The following is a 10302-nucleotide window of genomic DNA, read 5'->3' as shown; positions in this document are numbered from 1 at the left end:
TAAATCAAAATAGCAATAGCCCTGATAGAGTCTTTAATCTTCTCACTGAAATGTCACAAGCCAGGCCTCCATCTCCTGCACTGCTCTCAACATTCTTATCTCCCAAGACCCTACAGAACATCAACACTCAATGGCTTTTCCAGCTCAAAGTTTCAAAGCCCTCCCACAATCCTCCCCCAAACATAGTCAGGCCTATCACAGCAATACCTCAATGTGCTGGCACCAACTTCTGTCTTAGCATTTCCATTGCTATGAACAGACATCATGACCAATAGAACCCTTATAAAGAGAGACATTTCATTGGGGCTGGCTTACAGTTTCAGAGGTTAGTCCATTATCATCATAGCAGGAAGCATGGCAGCCTGCAGGTAGACATGGTGCTGGATGAGTCGAGAGTTCTACATCTTTAGGCAGCAAGGAGGAGACAATTTCACTGAGCTTAGCATGAGCACATAGAGTCTCAAAGCCTGCCTCCATAGTGACACACTTCCTCCAACAAGGCCACGTCTCCTAACAGCGACACTCCCTATGGTCCAAGCATTCAAACACATGAGTTTATGGGGGCCAAACCACCACACCACACCTTTGAAGGGCGGCACCATAGATGGAGAAGCAGGACCATCTATCTCACTGGCTTCGTCACACACAATGAGAATGTCCCCACAGGGCCAGTCCCTGAAGGACGCTATTGAGGCCTGCTGCACAAGAACCCCAACTTCTATCCACCTGTCTGTGGCTTGTTGTGCCTCTCACATGGAAAAACTGTCAGTCAGTCTAACTATAGGAAGCCGACAGATCAAGATCTTTTCCTAAAACGCCCTCTCAAGCTTTCTGCATCCCCCCTGACAGCTCTCCTCTCGCCTTGTGCCACTTCCATGATTTCCTTCTCAAAGTGTGGTGGCAAGACGCTCTGACTCCAGCATCCAGGGCCTCAACAGAAAGCAGCAAAGTGAATGTAAGCCACGGTGACAAGAGTAGGGCATAGGGGAGTCCCGAGAGCAGTGCTGCGACCTGGAACGGTAGGAGCTAAATTGTCACCATCTCTTACCACAGGAAGGGATTGGGAACTGTTACCAGAGCCTGGAATACCCCCCCCCCAAAAAGGAGTCATGTGGAACAGGACCACAAAAAAAAGAAAAAAAATGAAGTGACCAGAACAAACACTTCACACAGACTCTTGTCATAGTCCCCTCCCTCCCTCCCTCGCTCTCCTCAATCTCCCATCAAAAGGACCAGCCTAAGTTATCATCGGAGGGCTAAGGAGGCTGGTGTGGATGCATTGTTACCCAGTCTCCCAGAGAGGCAGCAGCGTGGCAGGGGACCTACACAGACCAGGAGCCCACCACTGCTCACGCTGAAGAACTGGCTGGCCTTGAGGTGCTGAAGAGAAGATGTCTAACTCCAGTTCCATCTCTATGTATCTAACCACTTACTGAGCCATTCTGGTGAAATCGTAGCTTTGGCCCAAACTTTCAGGGGAGTCCTCTATTCCATATATTCATATTGTGGTTCCCCATTCCTGAAAGAGTTCTTTCTCTCTGATGAAACTTGGCCCTTGGAAGAAAAAAAAAATCTTAGAGAATACAATGTTTTGTGTCCCTCCAGATTGTAACCAGATATGCAGCCAATCTATGCTATTAACATCCTGTGGGAGGTGTCTAGGGAGATGGCTCAGTGGATAAGCCTAGACATAAGGACCTGAGCTTGGATCCTCAGCACCACATAAAATCCAGGCAGAGTGACAAGTGTCTGTAACTCCAACATCACGTGGACACACCCAAATATCCCATGTCCTCAAAGCCAGTAGTGAAGATAATAAAGGAGAAGGCTTAGAGAAACCCATTTTGGTTTCTTGAACTGTTATTGAGAGTTTTCAATTTGTCACCTCAGGCCAATATGGTGGCTCAGCAGATAAAGTCACCCGATGCCAAGGCTGACATCCTGAGCTCAATCCTTGAGCCCCACGTGGTAGAAGCCAAGGCTGACATCCCGAGCTCAATCCTTGAGCCCCACGTGGAGATCTGTGCTCTCTCAGATCTCCACACGTGTGCCACTGCGTACACCCCCCGCATTCTAAATAATAAAGAGCTAAATAAAAAATAAAACAAGTGTAAACAGAAATCTCAAATTTTAAAAAATGAGTAACTTGCTATTATTTATCTAAAGGGATATTTTCATTCTTCCCACAGTTCATGCAAAAGCAAAGCACAAAGCCTTTGTGATACTTGCCTGCCTTTGCCCCTGTTGAGCATCTTCCGATCTCAGGAGCCTCCTACATCTTGGGCGTTTTACAGCCCCTTATTGAGATTTGAAAGAGCTCTTAGTCGTCAACAGATGCCAGCCACCCTGCTGCATATACCCCCTCCTCTTTCATGAGCTGACTGGAGATGCCACCAAAACGGACATGTCCAACGAAGTCACTCAGAAGACATGGCTGTGGCAGGAGGTTGACCAAACAAAGGGATCCAACGGTCACATCTCTCTCGCCACTGAGGGTCTGCTCACCCGGACCACCAGAGACATCAGTTCCCCAGCAACCGCCTGGCTGTTAACATTTTTCCACACCCAAGGAAACACTTGCTTATCCCCGCTCTTTAGTTCTTATCTCAGAGTGGCTTCCCTATTTGTCACCAGACATTCTCCCCATCCCCATGGCGACAGCTCTGTGGACCAGGCTTTTGGCGCGGAGCTCTCTAAGGATTCTGGGATGTGTAAATAGATTGTGCCTACCACTTCCCCTTATCCACACTCTTGTCTGACCCTTCAAAGGGCTCTGGTAGATTATGGAGCCCTGGTTTCCCCTTAGCACAGCCAGGCTGCCTTGCCGCAGGAGGTGGGGTTCGCTCAAGTGCTCTCTAATCCTGCCCTAAGCGACTCCCTGGCTTTCACGCTGGTGGGCGGTTTCCCAGACAGGCCGCCTGTGTCTCAGGTTCTTCTTCGCAAAGGAGTCAACCACAAGAAAAGCATCTAACTTTGTCGTGCCTCATCGTGAGAGCGGTCTCTTCGTTTATGGGTCACGGGGAGTCGTTGGGTACAAGAAAGGCAAATAAATAAAAATCCACCATGTGGTTGGCTTTCCACGGCTTAGGGATTTAAACTGCTGCGTTCATCTGAACTTGTGCAGGAGGCAGTGCAAGGTTATCTGTATCCCATTTCATTTAATGGTACACTGCTTTGTTTACACCATTCTCTGGGCTGTATATAGGATATAAATTGACCTCAATGATCTGGTCTTGTCTGGTTATTTTTTTTTTCTGCTGTCAATAAAAAATTTTAAAGGCAGCTCTTTTTCTAAGAAATGACTGTTGCACTCAGGGTTCCGAAGTGTTGTAATTGGAAAGGACAGTCTGCCTCCTATCTCAGTCGCCTGTATCTTCTCCTACCAACCTTTGATGCTATGAGGCGTCTCCCGACTCCATTGTTGACCCACACAGCATCGTGCGGTTATTAAAACTAGTTTCTTCTTTAAATGTAAAAATCTCCTGAGCATATTTAGTACTGTTTGACTTGAGTGTCAGGATATTGCTAATCTTAGAATGAACTTCCTATACTGAAATTACATATATATATATATATATATATATATATATATATATATCCCACAATCCTGCTGAAATGACCCCCCCCCCAACATAGCCTTTCCAGCAATTTGCTGAGATGAAGAGATTTCCACAGGGCATTTTTGGGTTAGAAACTTCCGGGTTAAGAAACTTTGAGTCTTCTGGCCTGGCAGTGGTGGCACATGCCTTTAATCCCAGCACTTGGGAAGCAGAGGCAGGCGAATTTCTGAGTTCGAGGCCAGCCTGGTCTACAGAGTGAGTTCCAGGACAGCCAGAGCTATACAGAGAAACCCTGTCTTAAGAAAAAAACCAGAGACACTGAAACTTATAGAGGAGAAAGTGGGGAAAAGCCTTGAAGATATGGGCACAGGGGAAAAATTCTTGAATAGAACAGCAATGGCTTGTGCTGTAAGATCGAGAATTGACAAGTGGGACCTCATGAAACTGCAAAGCTTCTGCAAGGCAAAAGACACCATCAATAAGACAAAAAAAAAAAACACCAACAGATTGGGAAAGGATCTTTACCTATCCTAAATCAGATAAGGGACTAATATCCAATATATATAAAGAACTCAAGAAGGTGGACTCCAGAAAGTCAAATAACCCCATTAAAAAATGGGGCTCAGAACTGAACAAAGAATTCTCACCTGAGGAATACCGAATGGCAGAGAAGCACCTGAAAAAATGTTCAACATCCTTAATCATCAGGGAAATGCAAATCAAAACAACCCTGAGATTCTACCTCACACCAGTCAGAATGGCTAAGATCAAAAATTCAGGTGACAGCAGATGCTGGTGAGGATGTGGAGAAAGAGGAACACTCCTCCATTGTTGGTGGGATTGCAAGCTTGTACAACCACTCTGGAAATCAGTCTGGCGGTTCCTCAGAAAATTGGACATAGTACTACCGGAGGATCCAGCAATACCTCTCCTGGGCATATATCCAGAAGATGTCCCAACCGGTAAGAAGAACACATGCTCCACTATGTTCATAGCAGCCCTATTTATAATAGCCAGAAGCTGGAAAGAACCCAGATGTCCCTCAACAGAGGAATGGATACAGAAATTATGGTACATTTACACAATGGAGTACTACTCAGCTATTAAAAAGAATGAATTTATGAAATTCCTAGCCAAATGGATGGACCTGGAGGGCATCATCTTGAGTGAGGTAACACAATCACAAAAGAACTCACACAATATGTATTCATTGATAAGTGGATATTAGCCCAAAACTTAGGATACCCAAGATATAAGATACAATTTGATAAACGCATGAAACTCAAGAAGAATGAAGACCAAAATGTGGACAATATGCCCCTTCTTAGAATTGGGAACAAAACACCCATGGAAGGAGTTACAGAGACAAAGTTTCGAGCTGTGATGAAAGGATGGACCATCTAGAGACTGCCGTATCCAGGGATCCATCCCATAATCAGCTTCTAAACGCTGACACCATTGCATACACTAGCAAAATTTTGCTGAAAGGACCCAAATATAGCTGTCTCTTGTGAGACTATGCCGGGGCCTAGCAAACACAGGAGTGGATGCTCACAGTCAGCTATTGGATGTATCACAGGGCTCCCAATGGAGAAGCTAGAGAAAGTACCCAAGGAGCTAAAGGGATCTGCAACCCTATAGTTGGAACAACAAGATGAACTAACCAGTACCCCGGAGCTCTTGTCTCTAGCTGCATATGTATCGAAAGATGGCCTATTCGGCCATCACTGGAAAGAGAGGCCCATTGGACTTGCAAACTTTATATGCCCCAATATAGGGGAATGCCAGGGCCAAAAGAATGGGAATGGGTGGGTAGGGAAGTGGGGGGCGCTATGGGGGACTTTTGGGATAGCATTGGAAATGTAATTGAGGAAAATATGTATTAAAAAATATTAAAAAAAAAAGAAAGGAAAAGAAAAGAAAAGAAAAGAAAAAAGAAAAGAAAAGAAAAGAAAAGAAAAGAAAAGAAAAGAAAAGAAAAAAGAAAAGTTGAGTCTCGAGTCTTTATAGAGCCCAACTGTGCTACTTATGAAAATACAGGCTGATGGCAGCACATGCTTTTAATCCTAGCACTCAGGAGGCAGAAGCAGGCAGATCTCTGTCAGTTCAAGGCCAGCCTGCTCTACAGAGTGAGTTCTGGGACAATATACAGAGAAGCCCTGGAGAGAGAGAGAGAGAGAGAGAGAGAGAGAGAGAGAGAGAGAGAGAGAGAGAGAGAGAGAGAGAAAAGAATGCAAACTTTAAGAAGAGTTAAATGTTGGGCTAGGGATGTAGTCATTTGGTGTTTGTGTGGCCTGCACAAGGCTGAACTCAGTCTCCAGCACAGCATACACTGCATAGTGGCCCACACCTGCAATCTTGGCACATAGGAGGTAGAGGCAGGAAGACTGGGAGTTGAAGATCAATTTTAACCATATAGGGAGTTTGAAGCCAGTCTGGGCTATGTGAGATCCTGACTCAAAAGAAAACACACAAGAAGATTCAAACATACCTAGATGTTTCATGCAATATTATTTAGAATCACAAAAATGAGTGTTACATAACAATATGAGAAAATACATAAATTATAATGATAAATGAATGAAATAGGAGGCAAACCTAGGCTTTTCCAGTGGTGGAAAAATGAACGTAAAAAAGGATGGAAGGAAGCCAGGCAGTGGTGGCGCATGCCTTTAATCCCAGCACTTGGGAGGCAGAGGCAGGAGGATTTCTGAGTTCGAGGCCAGCCTGGTCTACAGAGTGAGTTTCAGGACAGCCAGGGCTATAGAGAGAAACCCTGTCTCGAAAAACCAAAAAAAATAAAAAATGGAAGGAAATACCGAGGACCAGCACTTCTTTATAATATTTTCTTCATTTTCAATCGTTTCATGTCTGCTATATCATTTTACTTCTTATTTATATTAACCTACAATGTTTCACTGTGGCATTTCAAACTTACACGTCACTATCTTTGCAATATTGTTTTTAGTAAAAACACCCAATTGTTTGTTGTAGTGGGTATTGGAAACAGAGCCTCATGTCTGCAGCTCACACAGTCTACTACTGAGCTGTATGACAAGCAGGGAGGCTGGGCTATTTAGATAAGAGTTTCACTGAATTGAAGAAATAGTTTGATCTCTGTACCAAAAGTGGGACCAAAATCTCTCATTTTAGTATATGACCTTTCTGTAAACTGAAATTTTAGCAAGCCACTCCCACTAATTATCTAGTCCATAAGAATCACTTAATAGAGGAGTTGAACTCACATGTAACTACGGGAGCCAGCAGGCACTGACACAGCAGGTCAGGCCCACCTAAACAATGCAGAGCTGAGCTCCAAAGGCATATTAGAGGATCCAGTGTGTGTGTAAGAGTGTGTGGGTTTATGTATTATGTGTATGTATTGTATTGTGAGTGTATGTGCATGTGAGTGTGTATGTGTGTATATGTTGTGTATGTGAGTTGTATGTTGTGTGTGTATGTATTGTGTGTATGTGTGAGTATGTATATATGTGTGGTATGTGTATTTTGTGTGTGTGTGTGTGAGTATGTATGTATTGTGTGTATGTGTGAGTGTGAGTATATATGTGTATATGTGTTGTGTGTGTTGTGTGAATGAATATGTATGTGTATGGTCCTGTTGTGAGAGTGTATGAGTTTATGTATTGTGTGTATGTATGTAGTGTGTGTGTGAGTGTGTGTATGTAAGTGTGTATGTATTGTGTATATGTGTGAGTATGAGCGTGTATGTGTTGTATGTGTATGTATTGTGTGTATATGTGAGTGTGAGCGTGTGTGTGTGGTGTGTGTGTGTGTGGTGTGTATATATGTGAGTGTGTGTATGTGTTGTGCCTGTTGTATGTATGCTGGGTGTCTTCTTTCTTTTCTTTTTAGTTATATATATGTGGGTCATGGGATATGTACACAGAAGTGCAGGTGACTGAGGAGACCAGAGATAACAGGTCCCTCTAAACCTGAAGCTACAAACAGAGCCCAAGTGTGGGTGGTAGGATCCAAAGTCAGGTCCTCTGAAAAGCAAGACATACTCTTGACCACTGAATGGTATTTCCAGCCCCTCTCCATGACTTCCAGTCTTTGTGCTTTGAGTCATTAATTGCAGTTTAAAATTAAAATAAGGTAAAGACATTTGTGGATCAAGCTAGGCATGCCTACAAGTTGCAGGTAGCCAGCTGACAGCCAGTTCATGAACTCCAGCATAAAAACCATCTCAGAAGTTCCAGCCAGCTGCCTTCTTTCCAGGTACCCGGGCAAGCAACCTCCTCTCCCATGAAACAGCCCATGATTCTTGGCTCGCCCTTCTGCTAGCCCTGAGATGCTGCCACCTGCTTGATGAGGGTGATGAAGCGTGGAAGTCCTCAGACTCAAAAAGGCTTGTGAATCTGTCCTTGGCTGGAAACAGTTCTCCTGCCAGAATGTGAAAGCTGGCAACATTTTTGGTATTAATTTGTTCCTCCGTCTGTCGCTTACATTAAGTGTGGCTTTGAGGAATGGATCTGATGCTGTTCTAATATGCCCAATTTCATCTGCAAGCCGCTTCACAGTTGTCAGATGGTGCCAGCCAGTCCAGGGCCCTGTTTCCAGATTGTCAATCAGACTTCAGCAATCAATGTATTTATCACTGTCCACTCCAGCACCACTGCCCTTCTTGGCACCTGTGACCAGCTTCAGAGGACCAATGTCCAAGTGTGGCTCTTGGGTAGAAGTGTGGCTCAATGGTGGAGTACTTACCTAGCATGCCAAGGGCCCTGGGATCCTGACTACTTCTGAGCTGAGTCTGCTTTTGATCTCAAAAGATCTAGGCGAGCTCTCCATCTCTGGAAGGTGACTTCCTTTCAGTGACCACATAGATTTCCCAGTGTTCTTGGATCGTTGGTATTTGACCCTAAACTTGCAAGCATAGTTGACACCCCAGAACTTGGTCCCTGATCTGACCCCACTAAGTCAGTGCTGTCCCCACTGTTTTGAACCATGCTAAATTACATCAGCAGGCTAATTTAAGATCTTGGGCATGTAGCATTGAAAATGTAAACGAGGAAAATACCTAATAAAAAAATAAATTAAAAAAAAAAGATCTTGGTCATGAATCGATTAGTTATTCACCAATCAATAAACAAATGAGTTTAAAGCCCCTTCAGCGTCTCTATAATGATCCACCCCTTTCTGCTCCATTCGGGACCTACTGTGGCCACAAATGCCGCGTATTAGTTCTTAGTTTATTTTGGGCACTGCAGATGCTTCCAGATGTTTAATTTTAACGTGAGGAGAATAACACTACCCTTGTGGTTAGGGGAGAGACGGAAGAGCTCAGGACTGTGGGGTTGAAAAGCCCCTCCAGGACTCAGCCCCTATGGCTCCCACCCCCTCCCCTGCAGTTGTGGCCCAACCCCCACCCATATTGCCAAGTCAGCAGATCCGTACTCTTCCAAGCATGGAGGGTCTTGCAGCCTCCAGAGCCCAGCCACAGAACACATGGCCCACCATGTGGGGCACACGTGTGTAACTGAGGTCACGCCTGGGCTCAACCAGCCCACGCGGCTCTGGGATGGAGGCTCAGTGCACAACCCCTTTCTCACCTTGATCTTTACAACACCCACCTCCTTCGTTGACAAGGTGAAAAGGAAAGAAAGAAACCCTTTGGATGATTTGGGTTTTCTGTAAAAGATAACTTCTCATACTTAGGACCACAGCAGATCCTAAGGCTGACCTCAGAGCCCAACAGAACCTTGCCTATCCGAAGCCGTGCCCGTGTCTCCTGGTCCTGTCACGCGTGCAGGACTTTCTGCCAAGGGGGAACTAAAGCTAATAGCAGAGGCCAGGATGACATCTCAGTTGAAAGGCTTCCAAAGTACAGCAAGCAGCTATCTTCAACCTAAACAAATCCTTGGAAGGAAATCGCCACATCCTGCATCAACCTGTCTCTAGTTCTCAATAGCGGGGGACGCTACTCATATGTCCGCCCATGAGTCTGTTTTGGTCCCTCCTCCTTACCATCATGAACTCTAATAACCCAGAACATCTTCTCCCTTTCCTTTTTCTTTCTTGGTGCCAGGAAGCAGGACCCAAAAAGGAAAGGTCCTACCTAACCGGAACATGATCCAAATCAGCTCTGAGAGAGAGGAGGAGCAAGAGTCTCTCCAGCAGCCCAGCCCAGCCCAGCCCAGCCCAGCCCAGCCAGGGACCTGGGGACAGACCCATGCTCACTAACAGGACTTATGAGTCTTTCTGAGTTGGCTTCAGCCTACCTGCTGGATTCTTCTAGGAATGCCTCGAGAAGACATATCCCCAATCCCCATACCTAAGCCATCCATCCCAAATCCAGCAGTGACTGAGAACCAGAGGAGAAAGGAGAACTCCCCTCAACATCTTCTATACGTACTTGTTTCCCCCAAAAAACTAAGGAATCACAACATACAGATTCTGTATGGAAGAAATGGGCCCACCTCCAGCCACCTGCATCCGCCATCCTAGGTCATGTCCTTCCTTCCAGTCACTATACCACAGCATGGAACCATTCTCCCAGAAACAGAAGTGACCCAGGTCAGGGGTCATCCCTCCTTTTTTTTCTCTCTCTCCTCGTCTCCTCTGAGAGCTATGTCAAGGTGGTTTGGATAAACAGCTCCCCCATCCTCTTCTCCATGACTTCTGGGCCCTCCCCCTCCCCTCTCCCTTCAAAAACTCTCTAATAATTTAGCTGTATTTACACACAAGTCCTATTCTAACACTGTTACCACCATAAGAAACT

This window comes from Mus caroli, unplaced genomic scaffold (assembly GCF_978045245.1).
Source record: "Mus caroli unplaced genomic scaffold, Mus_caroli_1 scaffold_18, whole genome shotgun sequence".
Taxonomy (NCBI): Eukaryota; Metazoa; Chordata; class Mammalia; order Rodentia; family Muridae; genus Mus; species Mus caroli.
Note: the sequence above shows the minus strand (reverse complement) of the source record.